This window comes from Bos grunniens, chromosome 22 (assembly GCF_055505025.1).
Source record: "Bos grunniens cultivar Pamir isolate PY7600 chromosome 22, Bosgru_T2T1.0, whole genome shotgun sequence".
NCBI lineage: Eukaryota > Metazoa > Chordata > Mammalia > Artiodactyla > Bovidae > Bos > Bos grunniens.
This window is the reverse complement of record NC_141186.1, coordinates 40,508,080-40,528,700: the sequence shown is the minus strand read 5'-3', so window position 1 is coordinate 40,528,700 and position 20,621 is coordinate 40,508,080. Positions and strand designations below refer to the sequence as shown.

The 20,621-nt window shown below is 40.2% G+C and overlaps 1 protein-coding gene across 17 annotated transcripts in view; it reads right to left on the bottom strand.

Annotated features, from left to right (window-relative positions):
* FHIT (fragile histidine triad diadenosine triphosphatase) overlaps nt 1-20,621 on the bottom strand; it is a 1,549,085-nt gene that overhangs the window by 1,499,338 nt on the left and 29,126 nt on the right. For all 17 annotated transcript variants that reach the window (XR_015151449.1, XR_015151451.1, XR_015151448.1 and 14 more), the window contains exon 2: nt 3,983-4,031. The gene's annotated coding sequence lies outside the window, so the exon portion shown is untranslated. The remainder of the gene's footprint in view (nt 1-3,982; nt 4,032-20,621) is intronic.

The window sequence follows — 20,621 nt, the reverse complement described above, 5'->3', positions numbered from 1 at the left end:
AGAGTGGCAGAAAGAAATACAAAGAAGTTCCTCTGTGCTATCAAGTTCACATCAGGGTAAAGACAGCACCTTCACCTGGGGTAACTGGGGTGAATTTAATGAAGGGTGTGGGCAAGGTAAAGGGAACCCGGGAAGAGACAACCAACAGCTGGCGGTTAGCAGAAATAAACTGTTCTCCCCCAGACTTAGAGGGGCAAACAGAAGGAGCAGTTACCAAATGGTGGAAAGAGCTGCAGCTGCAGGCAGGAACCCTGGTGGCCTTCCTTAGAGGAATACAGCCAGTGCTCCAAGGAAGGCAGGGGACAATATTTCAACCTTGCATTCTCGGGTTTTCACCCCGTGCCTTCCACGGACTACTCCAGTGGAAAACCAGAGAGCAAGGGAGCCTGGGGAATGCTGACAATAGAAGTTAACCTCCTGGGACACAGAGCCTTTCAGAGGAATGAGAGCTGGAGGCACAGACAGAATTCCAGCACAAGCACTATGCAGAGTTTTGTTTCTATTTTTCTTTTTTATCCCTCCCCCCCCACTTTCCTATTCAGTCTCATAAAATAAGCCTTTGAATTTTCAATGTTTAATAAATATATACCATAATAATCACAAAAATAATACATGGATACTACATAGCACTTTAGTTCCCTAAGCACTTTCACATATATTGTTATCCTGAGAAAAGCCCTATTCAGTAGATAGGATAAAGGTTATCCTATTTTACAGGTGAGGAAACTGAGACTGTGAAAAAAACTGTTGGGTTTCTTCCCAAAGTCATAAAGCTAGCAAGCGGCAGAGCCCAAACTAGAAAGCATGTTTTCTAACACTTCAGCTAAGGTTCTTTCCACTACACAATGCTGCCACGCTATTTATTCACAGTAGGAGTGCAAAATTGATGTTCCTGTGAAAAAAATCATTAACCAGATTTGTAGTAGGCACCACACAGAACACAGGAGTAGTCAGCAAACAGGACTCAGGGGGAAATAGAGCAAACTTGTCCATTCCATTCTCGGGAATCACAAGTAACGTCAGAGACCTAAGTAATTGAGTTTTCCATCACATTTTACACACCATTGAAAAGAAGGTGTTCAGCAGGGCAAGAGAAGTGTTCAAAAGAGGAATAAAATTTCAGAGGAAAGTAGAAAAAGATATTTAAAGAGTTTTGTTTTGGGATGCTGGGATAAGTAGAAGGAAATCACGGTCCCTTCACAATCCCCATGTCACAAAAAGATCTGGGCCCCAGAAACTGAAAGGATGACCTCCTTGCTTCTCACTTCCAACTCTCCACCCACATACACACATATCCTTTGAGAGCTTGATAAACAGCCAAAACTGATTTATTTTTACCAAATACAAGAGTAGTGAAGAGTCCAGCAAAAGAGCCCATTTTTGAAATAATTGAGAACTCTTCACCTTATCTAATCTACTGTAAAATGTTCAGATTTTTATACATGATGGAAGAAAGTAGTGACTGGTATTTTAACTGTAAACTTATAATCATGCCCCATTTATTCCAAAGTTAACTCCCTAATGTGTAAAGTACTCTGTCACTTAGTTCTGTGACTGCAAGCAACAGAAACCAAATGACTAATGTAAGAAGGATTACAGGAAGGAAATTTGAGGCTCAGCAAATCCATGAAAGACTGGAAAATAAGGGTGGGAGACCATCAATGACCAAGACAGAAGTGGAAGCTAGGAAATGGGAATGGCTACAGTGGTCTCATGGGAGGTACTGTCAGGGCAGAATGCCCCCTGGGAGAAAGGAGACTCCTTTAGCTCAAGATTCAACTTCCAGAGAGGAAGCACCCATTTACCCAAGCTTGTGGTCATGCACCTATCCTGAGGCTGAATGTAGGGCCCTGAGTAAGGTCTCTGAGGACAGTTCCAATTAGTATAATTATGTCAAAAGAAAATAAAATGTAGTTAAAAGGAGAAAACAAATACATCCAGAAACAAAAAGGGGGAGGAGCAAAGAAGTCGTCTAAACTTACCAAGGCTTTCTTCAAAAATGCCTACATGTAACTAGGTAGCAAGAGATCACTCGCTTCTTAAGACTATATTAGTTAGTAGCTGCCCACACACAGCCAAAGACAGTGATTACCCTCATGTCTACAAAACTTCAACTGTTTACTTACAGAGGCCTCACTTGTCTTATTAACCAAAAGTTATCTTTTCACTCCACTCCTAAAGCCAAAGCAGAATTCACCCTTCTTTAGTAACAACATGATAGTTTTCAAAACGTTATCCTGACACTTCCAAAGAGAACAGACACCTCAAAACACCTAAAGAATAAATTCATGAGGATGCACATGATGATGATGATGACAGTAATATTCACAAGAGCAGCAGCAGCTAATAGCTCTTGAGTCCTTATCATGGACCAGGACCTGTTCCAAGCCCTCAACACATAATAATTCATTTAATCTCCACAACCGCTTTAGGAGTAAAATAGTATTATTATGCCCATTTCACAAACTAAGAAACTGAGACACAGAGCAGGTGAATAATTTGCACATGGTCCAATAACTCATGAAAGTCAAACCAGAACTAAATCTATGCCTGACTCCAGAATAGCAGAATAACAAAAGGTTTTCACTGAGAGTAGAGGAAATAAAACTATACCATTGTGAAAACATTTTCCAGGAAGAAAGAGAGCACCATAACTGTAGCTAAAGATCGCAAGGTTCTGAAGGCTGCTACAGCATCACTAACTTCAACAATTTATGAGAATTTATTTCTAAAATCTATCAAATACAGCTTTTTTCCAAGATGTGGCTCAGTGGTCCAGAGACATGTAAGTTACATGGCTGAAAATAAGAATCATCTATATCTTAAGATGGCCAACCATGACAGAAAAATCCCAAGCCAACCAGCTGTCATGCGTTTGAGTTTAGTCATCCCAAAGCAAACAACCCTCAAAAGAGTATTTTTATAGCTCACGTTTTGATTATTCAAAAGGGATTTTCTCCAATTTCCCTGTAAAATTGCCCTCAAAATAAACATTTAAAAATCAGCTCCAGAGGTAGATTTGTCACAAAGTTAGGAATAACTTAAAGTATAAGGTAAATCAAAATGGCTTTTCCAACTTGAACTAAAATGGTCATGGTCATGATTGCTGTAATAAAAATGACAGGAAAAAACCTGTAATTGTCAAAAACATAATTGATGATGAAAACAAATGTAAAATTATGGCATATTTCACCCTGGCCACCAAAGACTCTTGATGAAACTGCAGCCCTATAATTCCCCAGAATGAATTCTTTAAATTAAAATACTTCATGCAGAACAGAAATTAAACAATGAATCAAAGAATAATGCTGTACAGAAGTATGCTTATAAATATACCTAGGAAAGAGGAAACAATTACATTTTTCCATGTAAAAACCAACTCGATTGTAATGTTTCACAGGAGGCTGAGTAGGTACTTTCTCCATTGCTTTGAACTTGGAAGTTCATTTCCTGTAACTCAGTTAGTGTCCACTGTGACCGGGGGGAACGAAATTAGCTACACCAAACTGGCTGGCTTTCTCCTTTCTACAAAACTAGCTCCTCTACACAACAGCACATCTGACTTTCATGATAAATCTCATGCAACCCAATTGAAATGCCACTTTGCATTTTATCTTAAATGCTTTATTCGGCCAGCTGGTTTTACTTAACTATTGACCAGAAGTGGTACAAGTGCATTCTTTTTCCATCTAGCATTAATCTTAGTAAATTTAGTGCCACTGGAATGTCTTAACTGCTGAGAAGAAAGCAAAAGTCAGCAAGCATACAATTGCATTTGGCCACCCTCAGCACATCATTTTATTTCCTCCTTCTCCCTTCTAACTATTGCTCAGCACTTTTGCCTGTGAGGGAGGACAAGCAGGTGGTTAAGGAAGTTGTCCTGTCAGCTATATCTTTAATCCGAGTGTTTAAATCTCTGAATAAAAGAAAAATCAATGAGTAAAGGCAATGTTTGTCAAGGCCATGTAATAAATACACTTACCTTTACAGACTGTTCTCAATGGATTTCCCTTCTTTGCTGAGCTTCAAAGCTACAAAGAGATAAAAACAAAAGCACTGAGTTATCTGCGAGTAGAACAGCAAACGTTTTCTCTCCATGTCTCTAAGTAGAATTTCCATATGCCATTATACATGATGCTAGCCAAATAAACCACTAATAATATTCGTGCCTCATACCTCCTGCACAAAAGGCCAATGAGAGACAAGGTTGTAAACTGAAAACAGCACACACATCCACCCAGGATTGACTCACACAAACCTGGCCAAATCTACAGTCTAACCTTTGGAGGTATGAAGTCCTTAACAGAAGGGAGTGAACTTCTCAACAGAAGCCTTATAAAGTGAGGAGATGAAAATCAAATCAAACATTATGCAGCACACTTGATTTGACCAAGCATTTTGTATTATTTAGCACCATCTTTCCTGCACACTCAATTTCCATTTCCCTGGAAGTTTTACTTGGAATAGCCTCTTCCCTTTATATGAGGTGTATGTGTTAGTTGCTCAGTCATGTCTGGCTTTTTGCAACTCCATGGACTGTAGCCCACCAGGCTCCAGTGTCCATGGGGTTTTTCCAGCAAGAACACTGAAGTGGGTAGCCATTTCCTCCACCAGGGAATCTTCCCTACCCAAGGATAGAACCTCTATCTTCTGCGTCTCTGGCATTGCATACAGACTCTTTAGCACTGAGCCATACAAGATGCATGGCCCTCCCAAACCAGACCTCACCACTTCCCTCTAAGAGTATATGTGTGCAAGCTTACACATACAATCCTCCTTTCTCAAGATAAGAGTGTAGCCTTCTCTCAGTAGAGAGAAACTCACAAAACAAAGTAAGCTACATTTGGCATTTTCAAATCAAATCTAGACATGTTAAATTAAGCTGCCTGTGACCAAAACAATGCACTAACTGCACACAAGTCAACATGATAGGAAAGGTGGTAAAGCACAGCTGCTAAACAGGAGTAAGAATTTAAGGTTTCAAGGGCTGGTTCTATAATGGTCCACCATTGCTCATACGTTGATTCCATAATTAAAAATAAATGGTGGAGCTTCCCTGGTGGTGCAATTGTTAAGAACATGCCTTGCAATATCGAATATCAGTTCGATCCCTGTTCTGGGAAGATCCCACATGCCGCAGAGCAGCTAAGCCCATGCAACACGACCACTGAGCCAGCCCTCTAGAGCCTGCGAGCCACAACTACCGAGTCCATGTGCTGCAACTACCGAAACCTGAGCGGCTACAGCCTGTGCTTCGAAACAAGAGAAGCCACCACAATGAGAAGCCTACACATGACAAAGAGTAGCCCCTGCTCGCTGCAACTAGAGAAAGCCCACATGCAGCAGCAAAGGCCCACCATAGCCAAAAAAGTAAAGAGATTTTTTTTTTATTACAAATAAATAAGTAAACGGTGACCTAGTTGCTAAGATTCTGAGCTCCCAGTGCAGGGGGCACAGGTTCCATCCCTGGTCAGGGAAGTAGATCCCACACGCCACAGTTAAGAGTTTGCATGCTGCAACTAAAGATTCCACATGCTGGAACTATGACCCAGTGTAGCCAACTAAATAAATACTTTTTTAAAAGAGAGATCACTCTGTATTAAAAAAAAAAAATAGGATATGCCTATTCCCCTCATTTGTGTCTAGGTCCTAACGTCTCTCAAGGTGCAGCAACTGGGAACGGTCAACAACTCCATGGTTTTCTCATGTTTCTTTTTTTTCCCTTCAGTGTCCTAAGTAACTGCTTCAGGCCCTACTGGGCTATTTTTCTTCACAGCCCCCATCAAACCATAGAAACCATCATCGCAGATGCATGACCACCAAAGAACAAGGCCAGATTGGGGGCTACAATATAAACTTTAGATTGTTAATGCAGGAGATAAGATGCCTCTATAGAACATCAAAATTTCTCCTTCCACATACAGATGGTCAACAAACACATGAAAAGATGCTCAATATTGTTCACTATTAGAGAAATGCAAATCAAAACTACAGTTATGTATAACCTCACACCAGTCAGAAAGGCTATCATTTTAAAAAATCTACAAACAATAAATACTGGAGAGGATTTGGAGAAAAAGGAAGTCTTTTGCACTGTTGGGGGAATGTAAATTGATAACAATTATTATGGAAAACGGTATGGGGATTTCTTAAAATAATAGGAATAGAAGTACCAAATGCCCTAACAATCCCACTACAGGGCATGTACCCCCAAGAAAAACCACAATTAAAAGAGACACATGTACCCCAATATTCATTGCACAGTACTTTTTATAATAGCTAGGACAAGGAAGGAACCAAGATGCTCATCAACAGATGAATGGATAGGGAAGCTGTGGTATATATATACAATGGAATATTCCTCAGCCGTGAAAAGCAAGGCATTTGAGTCAGTTCTAATGAGGTGGATGAACCTAGAGCCTATTATAGAGTGAAGTAAGTCAGAAAGAAAAACAAATATCATATATTAATGCATAATATGGAATCTAGAAAGATGGCACTGACGAACCTATTTCCAGGGCAGCAATGGAGATGAAGACAGAGGGAACAGACTTATGGACACAGTGCGGGAAGAAAAGGGTGAGGCAAATGGAGAGAGAAGCATGGAAACATATACATCACCATATGTAAAATAGATGGCCAGTGGGGATTTGCTATGTGATTCAGAAAACTCAAACCGGGGCTTTGTGACAACTTAGAGGGGTGGGAAAGGAAGGCAAGAAGCAGGGAGGTACAAGAGGGAGGAGACATATGTATACCTACGGCTGATTCATGTTGATGTATGGCATAAACCAACACAATATTATAAACTAATTATCCTTCAATTTAAAAAGTTTTTAAAAAACTAGAAGAAAAAATTGTGGTAAATATATATAACAGAATATTACTCAACTATAAAAAGAATGCATTTGAGTCAGCCCTAATGAGGTGGATGAACCTAGAGCCTATTGTACAGAGTGAAGTAAGTCAGAAAGAGAAAGACAAATATTGTATGTTAACGCATGTGTATGGAATCTAGAAGGATGGTACTGCTGCTGCTGCTAAGTCACTTCAGTCGTGTCCGACTCTGTGCGACCCCATAGACGGCAGCCCACCAGGCTCCCCTGTCCCTGGGATTCTCCAGGCAAGAACACTGGAGTGGGTTGCCATTTCCTTCTCCAATGCATGAAAGTGAAAAGTGAAACTGAAATCGCTCAGTCGTGTCCGACTCTTAGCAACCCCACGCACTGTAGCCCGCCAGGCTCCTCCATCCATAGGATTTTCCAGGCAAGAGTACTGGAGTGGAGTGCCATTGCCTTCTCAGGGCAGCAATGAAGAGGCAGACACAGAGAACAGACTTGTGGACACAGTAGGGGAAGGAGAGGATGGGATGACTAAAAAGAGTAGCATGGAAATATATACACCACCATATGTAAAATAGATAGCCAGTGGGAATTTGCTCTGTGACACAGGGAGTTCAACCCAGTGCTCTGTTACAATGTTGAGGGGTGGGATGGGGTAGGAGATGGGAGGGAGGTTCAAGGAGGGGACATATGCATACCTGTGGCTGAGTCATGTTGATACTTGATAGATAGAAACCAGCACAAAATTGCGGAGAAGGCAATGGCACCCCACTCCAGTACTCTTGCCTGGAGAACCCCATGGATGGAGGAGGCGGGTGGGCTGCAGTCCATGGGGTCGCTAAGAGTCGGACACGACTGAGCGACTTCACTTTCACTTTTCACTTTCATGCATTGGAGAAGGAAATGGCAACCCACTCCAGTGTTCTTGCCTGGAGACTCCCAGGGACGGGGGAGCCTAGTGGGCTGCCGTCTATGGGGTCGCACAGAGTCGGACACGACTGAAGTGACTTAGCAGCAGCAGCAGCAGCACAAAATTGTAAAGCAATTATCCTTCCATAAAAAAATTTTTTTTTAATTTCTCCTTCCCCCTAGGCTATGTGGATTGAAATAGTGTTGAAAGAAACATAATTTGGGGAAGACTAGATAAAACAAAATACATTTTATAAAACCTGAGAGATTTATGGTCTAACAGCACAGAGATTAAGCAGTATCCCTTTCTACTCCAACCACATAGAAATGCTTAACAAAGTGTGAGTGGGCATAGGGGAAGTCCATATGATTCACGTGTGGGACGCACAGAGAGCAAGAGAGGAGCCACTCTTGCGTCCTGGGCCCATGCAGTTTAAATGGTTGCAGTGATGTTAAAATTTGTTTGCATTGAGACAAGGAGAAAAACAAAACCCAGAGACTTTGAACACATGTTTCTTAGGTTCACGTCAAGCTGCCTTCGTGATCCTGCACGAGCCCTTTCATCTCATGGAAAAACAAGCCCGAGGTCATCCCATCCCACCAGCCCAAGGACTGCCTGAGGATGACAGTGGACACCTGGACAAGTTCCACCCATCAGAACACTGACACAAGCTTCCCTAACCAGGAAACCTTGACAAGCCACCTGTACAAACCCACACACAGTGAGGAATAGCCACAATAAAGAGAACTCCACAAACTGCCAGAATACAGAAAGGACACCCCATACTCAGCAATTTAAACAAGATGAAGAGACAGAGGAATAGCCAGCAGATAAAGGAACAGGATAAATGCCCACCAAACCAAACAAAAGAGGAAGAGATAGGGAATCTACCTGATAAAGAATTCCGAATAATGATAGTGAAATTGATCCAAAATCTAGAAATTAAAATGGAATCACAGATAAATAGCTTGGAGACAAGGATTGAGAAGATGCAAGAAAGGTTTAACAAGGACCTAGAAGAAATAAAAAAGAGTCAATATACAATGAATAATGCAATAAATGAAATTAAAAACACTCTGGAGGCAACAAATAGTAGAATAACAGAGGCAGAAGATAGGATTAGTGAATTAGAAGATAGAATGGTAGAAATAAATGAATCAGAGAGAATAAAAGAAAACGAATTAAAAGAAATGAGGACAATCTCAGAGACCTCCAGGACAATATTAAACGCTACAACATTCGAATCATAGGGGTTCCAGAAGAAGACAAAAAGAAAGACCATGAGAAAATACTTGAGGAGATAATAGTTGAAAACTTCCCTAAACTGGGGAAGGAAATAATCACCCAAGTCCAAGAAACCCAGAGAATCCCAAACAGGATAAACCCAAGGCGAAACACCCCAAGACACATATTACTCAAATTAACAAAGATCAAACACAAAGAACAAATATTAAAAGCAGCAAGGGAAAAACAACAAATAACACACAAGGGAATTCCCATAAGGATAACAGCTGATCTTTCAATAGAAACTCTTCAAGCCAGGAGGGAATGGCAAGACATACTTAAAATGATGAAAGAAAATAACCTACAGCCCAGATTATTGTACCCAGCAAGGATTTCATTCAAGTATGAAGGAGAAATCAAAAGCTTCTCAGATAAGCAAAAGCTGAGAGAATTCTGCACCACCAAACCAGTTCTACAACAAATACTAAAGGATATTCTCTAGACAGGAAACACAAAAATGGTGTATAAATTCGAACCCCAAACAATAAAGTAAATGGCAACGGGATCATACTTATCAGTAATTACCTTAAACGTAAATGGGTTGAATGCCCCAACCAAAAGACAAAGACTGGCTGAATGGATACAAAAACAAGACCCCTACATATGTTGTCTACAGGAGACCCACCTCAAAACAGGGGACACATACAGACTGAAAGTGAAGGGCTGGAAAAAGATTTTCCATGCAAATAGGGACCAAAAGAAAGCAGGAGTAGCAATACTCATATCAGATAAAATAGACTTTAAAACAAAGGCTGTGAAAAGAGACAAAGAAGGTCACTACATAATGATCAAAGGATCAATCCAAGAAGAAGATATAACAATTATAAATATATATGCACCCAACACGGGAGCATCGCAGTATGTAAGACAAATGCTAACAAGTATGAAAGGAGAAATTAACAATAACACAATAATAGTGGGAGACTTTAATACCCCACTCACACCTATGGATAGATCAACTAAACAGAAAATTAATAAGGAAACACAAACTTTAAACGATACAATAGACCAGTTAGACCTAATTGATATCTATAGGACATTTCATCCCAAAACAATGAATTTCACCTTTTTCTCAAGCGCACATGGAACCTTCTCCAGGATAGATCACATCCTGGGCCATAAAGCTAGCCTTGGTAAATTCAAAAAAATAGAAATCATTCCAAGCATCTTTTCTGACCACAATGCAGTAAGATTAGATCTCAATTACAGGAGAAAAACTATTAAAAATTCCAACATATGGAGGCTGAACAACATGCTGCTGAATAACCAACAAATCACAGAAGAAATCAAAAAAGAAATCAAAATTTGCATAGAAACGAATGAAAATGAAAACACAACAACCCAAAACCTGTGGGACACAGTAAAAGCAGTCCTAAGGGGAAAGTTCATAGCAATACAGGCACACCTCAAGAAACAAGAAAAAAGTCAAATAAATAACCTAACTCTACACCTCAAACAACTAGAAAAGGAAGAAATGAAGAACCCCAGGGTTAGTAGAAGGAAAGAAATCTTAAAAATTAGAGCAGAAATAAATGCAAAAGAAACAAAAGAGACCATAGCAAAAATCAACAAAGCCAAAAGCTGGTTCTTTGAAAGGATAAATAAAATTGACAAACCATTAGCCAGACTCATCAAGAAACAAAGGGAGAAAAATCAAATCAATAAAATTAGAAATGACAGTGGAGAGATCACAACAGACAATATAGAAATACAAAGGATCATAAGAGACTATTATCAACAATTATATGCCAATAAAATGGACAACGAGGAAGAAATGGACAAATTCTTAGAAAAGTACAACTTTCCAAAACTCGACCAGGAAGAAATAGAAAACCTTAACAGACCCATCACAAGCATGGAAATTGAAACTGTAATCAAAAATCTTCCAGCAAACAAAAGCCCAGGTCCAGACGGCTTCACAGCTGAATTCTACCAAAAATTTAGAGAAGAGCTGACACCTATCCTGCTCAAACTCTTCCAGAAAATTGCAGAGGAAGGTAAACTTCCAAACTCATTCTATGAGGCCACCATCACCCTAATACCAAAACCTGACAAAGATGCCACAAAAAAAGAAAACTATAGGCCAATATCACTGATGAACATAGATGCAAAAATCCTAAACAAAATTCTAGCAATCAGAATCCAACAACACATTAAAAAGATCATACACCATGACCAAGTGGGCTTTATCCCAGGGATGCAAGGATTCTTCAATATCCGCAAATCAATCAATGTAATACACCACATTAACAAATTGAAAAACAAAAACCATATGATTATCTCAATAGATGCAGAGAAAGCCTTTGACAAAATTCAACACCCATTTATGATAAAAACTCTCCAGAAAGCAGGAATAGAAGGAACATACCTCAACATAATAAAAGCTATATATGACAAACCCACAGCAAACATTATCCTCAATGGTGAAAAATTGAAAGCATTTCCTCTAAAGTCAGGAACAAAACAAGGGTGCCCACTTTCACCATTACTATTCAACATAGTTTTGGAAGTTTTGGCTACAGCAATCAGAGCAGAAAAAGAAATAAAAGGAATCCAAATTGGAAAAGAAGAAGTAAAACTCTCACTATTTGCAGATGACATGATCCTCTACATAGAAAACCCTAAAGACTCCACCAGAAAATTACTAGAACTAATCAATGATTATAGTAAAGTTGCAGGATATAAAATCAACACACAGAAATCCCTTGCATTCCTATACACTAATAATGAGAAAACAGAAAGAGAAATTAAGGAAACAATTCCATTCACCATTGCAACGAAGAGAATAAAATACTTAGGAATATATCTACCTAAAGAAACTAAAGACCTATATATAGAAAACTATAAAACACTGGTGAAAGAAATCAAAGAGGACACTAATAGATGGAGAAATATACCATGTTCATGGATTGGAAGAATCAATATAGTGAAAATGAGTATACTACCCAAAGCAATTTATACATTCAATGCAATCCCTATCAAGCTACCAACAGTATTCTTCACAGAGCTAGAACAAATAATTTCACAATTTGTATGGAAATACAAAAAACCTCGAATAGCCAAAGCGATCTTGAGAAAGAAAAATGGAACTGGAGGAATCAACCTACCTGACTTCAGGCTCTACTACAAAGCCACAGTTATCAAGACAGTATGGTACTGGCACAAAGACAGAAATATGGATCAGTGGAACAGAATAGAAAGCCCAGAGATAAATCCACGCACATATGGACACCTTATCTTTGACAAAGGAGGCAAGAATATACAGTGGATTAAAGACAATCTCTTTAACAAGTGGTGCTGGGAAATCTGGTCAACCACTTGTAAAAGAATGAAACTAGAACACTTTCTAACACCATATACAAAAATAAACTCAAAATGGATTAAAGATCTCAACATAAGACCAGAAACTATAAAACTCCTAGAGGAGAACATAGGCAAAACACTCTCTGACATACATCACAGCAGGATCCTCTATGACCCACCTCCCAGAATATTGGAAATAAAAGCAAAAATAAACAAATGGGACCTAATTAAACTTAAAAGCTTCTGCACATCAAAGGAAACTATTAGCAAGGTGAAAAGACAGCCTTCAGAATGGGAGAAAATAATAGCAAATGAAGCAACCGACAAACAACTAATCTCAAAAATATACAAGCAACTCCTACAGCTCAACTCTAGAAAAATAAATGACCCAATCAAAAAATGGGCCAAAGATCTAAATAGACATTTCTCCAAAGAAGACATACAGATGGCTAACAAACACTTGAAAAGATGTTCAACATCACTCTTTATCAGAGAAATGCAAATCAAAACCACTATGAGGTACCATTTCACACCAGTCAGAATGGCTGCGATCCAAAAGTCTACAAATAATAAATGCTGGAGAGGGTGTGGAGAAAAGGGAACCCTCTTACACTGTTGGTGGGAATGCAAATTAGTACAGCCACTATGGAGAACAGTGTGGAGATTCCTTAAAAAACTGGAAATAGAACTGCCTTATGATCCAGCAATCCCACTGCTGGGCATACACACTGAGGAAACCAGAAGGGAAAGAGACACGTGTACCCCAATGTTCATCGCAGCACTGTTTATAATAGCCAGGACATGGAAGCAACCTAGATGTCCATCAGCAGATGAATGGATAAGAAAGCTGTGGTACATATACACAATGGAGTATTACTCAGCCATTAAAAAGAATACATTTGAATCAGTTCTAATGAGGTGGATGAAACTGGAGACTATTATACAGAGTGAAGTAAGCCAGAAGGAAAAACATAAATACAGTATACTAACGCATGTATATGGAATTTAGAAAGATGGTAACGATAACCCTGTGTACGAGACAGCAAAAGAGACACTGATGTATAGAACAGTCTTATGGACTCTGTGGGAGAGGGTGGGAAGATTTGGGAGAATGTCATTGAAACATGTGAAATGTCATGTATGAAACGAGATGCCAGTCCAGGTTCAGTGCACGATGCTGGATGCTTGGGGCTGGTGCGCTGGGAAGGCCCAGGGGGATGGTATGGGGAGGTTGGGAGGGAGGAGGGTTCAGGATGGGGAGCATGTGATTTTTTTTTAAAAATAAAAAAAAAAAAAAGAAATGCTTAACAAAGTACAGTATAGCTTAAAAGAAAGAGATAAGATCAATATGAAAAAAAAAGTGTAGATTTTCTAGAATGAAAGATATGAATCCTCTTGAAAAGAGCATACCAAGACCTCAACAAGCTAAATGAAAGCAAATCTACCGGTAGATAAAATAGAAGGAAATCAGAGCACCAGAGATAGAAAGAAAGCCTTAAAGTGAACCAGTGAGAACAACCTGCCTCCCAGTTTCTGTGAAACTAGGCTCCACTTGCTTGAATACCTTGTCTTGCATAAAATAATCATGAATGACAAAAAAACCCCAGCAAGGCAGCAGTGAAATAACGTGTCTTAAGTTCCAAAAGGAAAAAAGTTCAGGGAAAACTCTATAGCCATGCTAAACCGATTATCATTCAACAATGACAGCTAGGTTATTTTTCAAAAAAAAAAAAAAGTTGTTTCCTGCTCACAGCAGTTTACTTTTGCTGAGAGGAATACTAAAAGATATCCTTGAATACGAAGGAATTGATTTCAGTAGGAAGGAAAGAGGAACAAAAAGCAATGCTCACCAAATTATATTAGCATGTATGGTGGTAAAACTAGTAAATTCAATAACAAATAATGGATATTGGATAATAATTAATAAGGACTGGTTGTAAAAAAAAAAAAAAACCTATAATAACAACCAGTTTTAAGGGTTTTCAAATAAGATGAAATAAGTGAAGAATCTTCCCGTAGTGCAGGAGCCACAGGAGCCGCGGGTTCGATCACTGGGTAGGGAAGATCCCCTGGAGGACGGTATGGCAACACACGCCCATATTCTTGCCTGGAAAATCCGATGGACTGAGGAGCCTGGAGGGCTGAGGTCCACAGGGTCACAAAGAGCTGGACACTTCTGAAGTGACTGAGCATGCACAAATGGTTGGCTGGAATTATACACAACAAAGGAGCAGAGGATGAATTGTTTAGGAGCAAGAGATTCTGATTCGGTTGCTAAAGATATGCATTAAAGCTACTGATGAACTTGTTAAGGAATATTGGCATTTCTTTCTCTGTGTACATAACCAAAGATATCCTTTCATATATGCTTAAAGAGAAATGTTTAGATCGTCAATGTTAGGATGCCAAGAGACACTGAAGACAATGGAAACATCTCAGTGAATAAACATATTTACATTTGTACAGATTCTTACAATGGAATATTATACAGCTTCAAGAAATCAATGAACCAGTTACAGACATCAACATGTATGCCCTCAAAATTATGGTGTAAAACAAAAGAAACATGTCACAGAAGACTGTATATATTATTCCACATATAAAATGTTCAAAAGGACAAAAATAAATACTATCTTGTTTTGAAATACAACATGACAGTGGCAAAAACTATGAAGAAAAGCAAGAGAATGAATGATGTATACAGAATTCAGGCTATATTTATCTTGAGAGCAAGGGAAGAGTTTGTAAGGATGGAATTCTCTAAAAGGATTCTGGAATGTGACAATGCTCTACTTCTTGGCTTGGGGAGTGGTATCTGGATGTTTGGCTTATTATTGTCTTTAAACTGCAGATATACATTTTCAAAAATTATTTTATATGCATATTATATTTCACAGTTTTAAAACACATAAGAGCAATCATCAAAAGAAAAGAAACATTCAAACCAGTGAAGGGAACAATCTAGAGAATAGAAAACACAACCAATTCTCTTTTTTTAGAAAATTGGAATAGAATGGAGAAAGAAGCAAAGGAAAGCACAGTAAATAGAAAACACAAATGTCAGGACCAGCCCAACAACAAACGGGCCTGTAAAATAAGTTTCAACATGTCAGTAATCAGAGAAAGCAGACTAAATGTATCTATTAAAATAATTTCTTTTCAAAATGAATGTTTAAAAACCTTGCTATCTGATGTTTGTAGGAAACACATCTAAAACAGAGATTTTGAAAGGAAAAGTATAGAAAACTACACACCAAGCAAATAGGAACTGAAAGAAAGTTGGTAGAAATTAGTTAATATTCGGCAAAGTACAAGTTAGCAATAATAGAATAGGTATTTGCATTGGCTCTGTATTGATTCAGTTCAAACTACTTAAAATGACTTCATAATAATCATTTAATATCTATTATGGTTTCTAGGGAACAAGAATTCTGATGCGACAATGCCTGAGGCCTCAGGTGGAAGACCTGAAAACTGGGGCATGGAATCATCTGAAGGTTCATTCCCTCAAGCGTCAGCCAGGTGCTGAGGGTTAGCTGAGGCCGTAGCTGGGGCCATCAGCTGAATACCTCTGGTGGCCTCTACATGTGACGTGAGTCTCATCACAAAATGGTGGCTGGGTTGAAGCTGTTACCCTCATGGCAGTCTCCAGTTGCTGCAGCCTCCAAGTACAGCAACCTGTGGTGATGGCCCTCCACTGCCATCTGTCACAGCGGGGAGAGGGGATGGGGGAAGAGATTCACTGCTGCTTCAAGGCCTGGGCGCTTCCAAAGCCGCCACTGCTTCCAGTGGGCGGCTGTGATGAGAGGTCTGGAGTTCTGCGAGACGCAGCCCTGGGTCTGTCCCTCAGCTCACCTCCGACAAGGTCAGGTTCGGGAAGGCCTTGGGGAGAAGGCAGAGACCCACTGCCCACCACACTCTCTGTCCCGAGGACCACTGTCAGGCTGACTGAACAAGAACTCTGCCACGCTAACGGTCTCCCACTAACGGTCACACAGAAGGGTCTCATGCAAACTGTCTCGCGATATTGGTCTCGCACAGAAAGTCGCATGCTAACGCCTCTCACCCTCACAGCTTCATGCCAGCTCCACCCCTTTTACAATGTGAAGGTCACTGAGGAACTGAAATGAGAACTGTTTTGTGATCTGAGACAGAATTCAGTTTGGAATCGGTTAAGAGACAAGTGGAAATCATTAAAATGAAGAGTGAGTAAGGACAGTATTAGGCACATTCAGATATGAAGGGCAGGCAAGAAAGTAGCATCTAGAGGAGGACAAAGGACTCAAAGAGGGTTTCTCTGCACTGTCTGTAAACTGTACCGGCTGAGCAGGTGTCAAGGTGATGAGAAGATCTGGTTGAGATCACGAGGCTGAAAGCAGAAGAGTGAGAAAGAATAGCTGATACAGGGCTCGTTCCCAGAAAGGTAAAGGGCCAGGAGGTGGGACTGGTCTTAAAACAGAGCTTTGTTCTCACCTTAATCATATAGTGCCTCACAGTAGGCACGCATGCTTTCTTAAAGTTGTTTTTTTTTTTTTTTAATTTATTTGACTGCATTGGGTCTTAGCTATGGCACACAGTATCTTTAGTTATGGCATGCGAAATCTTAGTCGTGGCGTATGGGTTCTAGTTCCTTGACCACGGATGGAAGCTGGGCCCGCTGCATTGGGAGCAAGGAAGCCACCAGACAACCAGGGAAGTCCCTATTGTCTTAAATTATTACTTTGTTCTGTATTTATGTTTTATGATCTTAATTAATGTCTAAACTCTTTAAAATCTATGGCTTTTATCATTCAAGCCAATCTCACACTGCCTACCTAATCTGAGCCCCAGATTCTATACTAGCACCAGACAGTCAGCCAATACTTGTTGAATAGCCAAGTACAGTTGACCCTTGAACAAGTGTTTGAAGTGCATTGGTCCATTTATACATGGATTTTTTTTTTCAATAAGTATGTACTACAGTACTACATGATCCATGGTTATTGAATCCACAGAAACCCAGATACAGACACACTCACAGAAGGCCGACAATAGTTATACACAAATATATACCACTCAGCCTCCCTAAGCCCTCGTTGTTCAAGAGTCACCTGCACAGTGGACTCCACAGTTTTTGTATACTCTGATATCAAACATTTGTATATCTCTGATACTCAAACATTTGTCTGTATACCTGTGCTAGATATCTGAAGTAGGACAGGTCAAGATCAGAAAACTTATTCTAGTGCCCAAAGTACTTATCCCTGGACAAAAGTCAAGCATATCTGCTCAAACTTGTCCTCTCTTTCCCATGTTTGTCTTGACCCCAAAATTCAAGGACCTAATCTTCTAACGGCCATGAGAACATTTTCACCTGGAGCTACAACGCCTTCTCCCATTTACACCTCCCACTCCCCTCCTATGTAATTTATCCCCATTTTGTTCTAGAGCAGGTGGACTCTGAAACCTTCATGTGACCTCCTGCAAGACACAGACTAGATTTAAATGGATCCAAAGAGGTTTAGGGTTTGGCTGCTCCTAAAAGACATGATCACGGAGGCAGAGTGGCACAGGCCAGTAACACAACTGATTTATCTTAGTGGCTTTTCAGAGGATCAATTCAGTTCAGTCACTCTGCTGCTGCTGCTGCTGCTAAGTCGCGTCAGTCGTGTCTGACTCTGTGCGACCCCATGGATGGCAGCCCACCAGGCTCCCCCGTCCCTGGGATTTTCCAGGCAAGAACACTGGAGTGGGTTGCCATTTCCTTCTCCAATGCGTGAAAGTGAAAAGTGAAAGTGAAAGTGAAGTTGCTCAGTTGTGTCTGACTTAGCGACCCCATGGACTGCAGCCTACCAGGCTCCTCCGTCCATGGGGTTTTCCAGGCAAAAGTACTGAAGTGGGGTGCTATTGCCTTCTCTGAGTCGCTCAGTCGTGTCCAACTCTTTGTGATCCCATGAATCGCAGCATGCCAGGCCTCCCTGTCCATCACCAACTCCCGGAGTTCACTCAAACTCACGACCATCGAGTCAGTGATGACATCCAGCCATCTCATCTTCTGTCGTCCCCTTCTCCTCCTGCCCTCAATCCCTCCCAGCATCAGAGTCTTTTCCAATGAGTCAACTCTTCACATGAGGTGGCCAAAGTACTGGAGTTTCAGCTTTAGCATCATTCCTTCCAAAGAAATCCCAGGGCTGATCTCCTTCAGAATGGACTGGTTGGATCGCCTTGCAGTCCAAGGGACTCTCAAGAGTCTTCTCCAACACCACAGTTCAAAACCATCAATTCTTTGGCACTCAGCTTTCTTCACAGTCCAACTCTCACATCCATACATGACCACTGGAAAAACCAAAGCCTTGACTAGACGGACCTTTGTTGGCAAAGTAATGTCTCCGCTTTTCAATATGCTATCTAGGTTGGTCATAACTTTCCTTCCAAGGAGTAAGCGTTTTTTAATTTCATGGCTGCAATCACCATCTGCAGTGATTTTGGAGCCCAAAAAAATAAAGTCTGACACTGTTTCCACTGTTTCCCCATCTATTTCCCATGAAGTGATGGAACCAGATGCCATGAATCTTAGTTTTCTGAATGTTGAGTTTTAAGCCAACTTTTTCACTCTCCTCTTTCACTTTCATCAAGAGGCTTTTTAGTTCCTCTTCACTTTCTGCCATAAGGGTGGTGTCATCTGCATATCTGAGGTTATTGATATTTCTCCCGGCAATCTTGATTCCAGCTTGTGCTTCTTCCAGCCCAGCGTTTCTCATGATGTACTCTGCATATAAGTTAAATAACCAGGGTGACAATATACAGCCTTGACGTACTCCTTTTCCTATTTGGAATCAGTCTGTTGTTCCATGTCCAGTTCTAACTTGCTTCCTGACCTGCATATAGGTTTCTCAAGAGGCAGGCCAGGTGGTCTGGTATTCCTATCTCTTTCAGAATTTCCCACAGTTTATTGTGATCCACACAGTCAAAGGCTTTGGCATAGTCAATAAAGCAGAAATAGATGTTTTTCTGGAACTCTCTTGCTTTTTCCATGAAACACAGCTTCCCAGAAAATCTTTATCACCCCCAAGCCCCCTCACTCCATTATCCAGTCCCCAGCTCCCTTAAAAACTGGTCTGAATTTAAAGAAACATTTTTCTCAAATATTAAAAAAAACAACACCCTCTTTTGTTTGTGATTTATCTTCCTACAATTAAAACCTATCTCTGGGAACCATCAGTTGCACCTTCCTTAAGGCAGCATTACCTGGAACGGAGCAATCTGCCTTCACCGTTGCATTCTACAGTCCTCACCTAACTCAACTGCCACATTAAGCGATTGGTTATCGACCTTTAAGTCTTTTAACAATTATGTACATACCTAAGAAAGAAGTCTGTTCACCCAAGAATGAAGACACAAGAATAAATGAAGACAATGAATAAATCAGCCCTGGTTTCCAGTTCTTATGTTCAGTGAGCTGTTACTGCAGACAAATTATTGCAACATTCTTTCAAATGACAGTCAGTTTTCAACTAAGAGAAGATTCTTAAACCATTTTCTACATATTGGTGAAAACCAGGCAGTTGGAAAACATAGCCTTGGTTAAACTATCTGATGATAAATGATTATTTTAAACATATGGAGTTATTTGAGCATCTGCATACTGATTTAGCTCAGTGGTAGCTCAGTCGGTAAAGAATCTGCCCACAATGCAGGCAGGAGACCCGGGTTCAATTCCTGGGTCCCCTGGAGAAAAAAATGGCAACCCACTCCAGTATTCTTGCTGGAAAAATCCCATGGACAGAGAAGCCTGATGGGCTACTGTCCATGGGGTCACAAGAGTCAGACACAATTTAGTGACTCATCTCATCATTACCATACTGATTTAACCCTCACAAAAAACAGCAGAAAAGATCCCCAAAACCTGACACTTCTCAGATATATTCTCAGAAGTTTTATTTCAATGTATATGTGTGTGTTTCTTATATTTTCAGAATTTGTGAAACTGATATATTTAGAGTTGAGAGGGGAGATCAGAACATTCCTTAGTTTTGGGGTTTTTTAAAAAATATTTGTGGTTATTTGACTATGTTGGGTCTTACAGCTCTTGGGATCTTTTCAATTAATTATGGCTGCTCTGGGTCTTTGTTGCTTCTCATAGGCTTTCTGTAGTTGTGGCAAGTGGGGGCTACTTTCTAATTGCAGTGTGCATCATCGTGACCTCTCACTGCAGCTTGCAGTCTCTAGAGCACAAGCTCAGTAGTTGTGGTGTGTGGGCTTAGTTGCCTCAAGGCATGTGGGATCTTCCCAGATCAGGGATC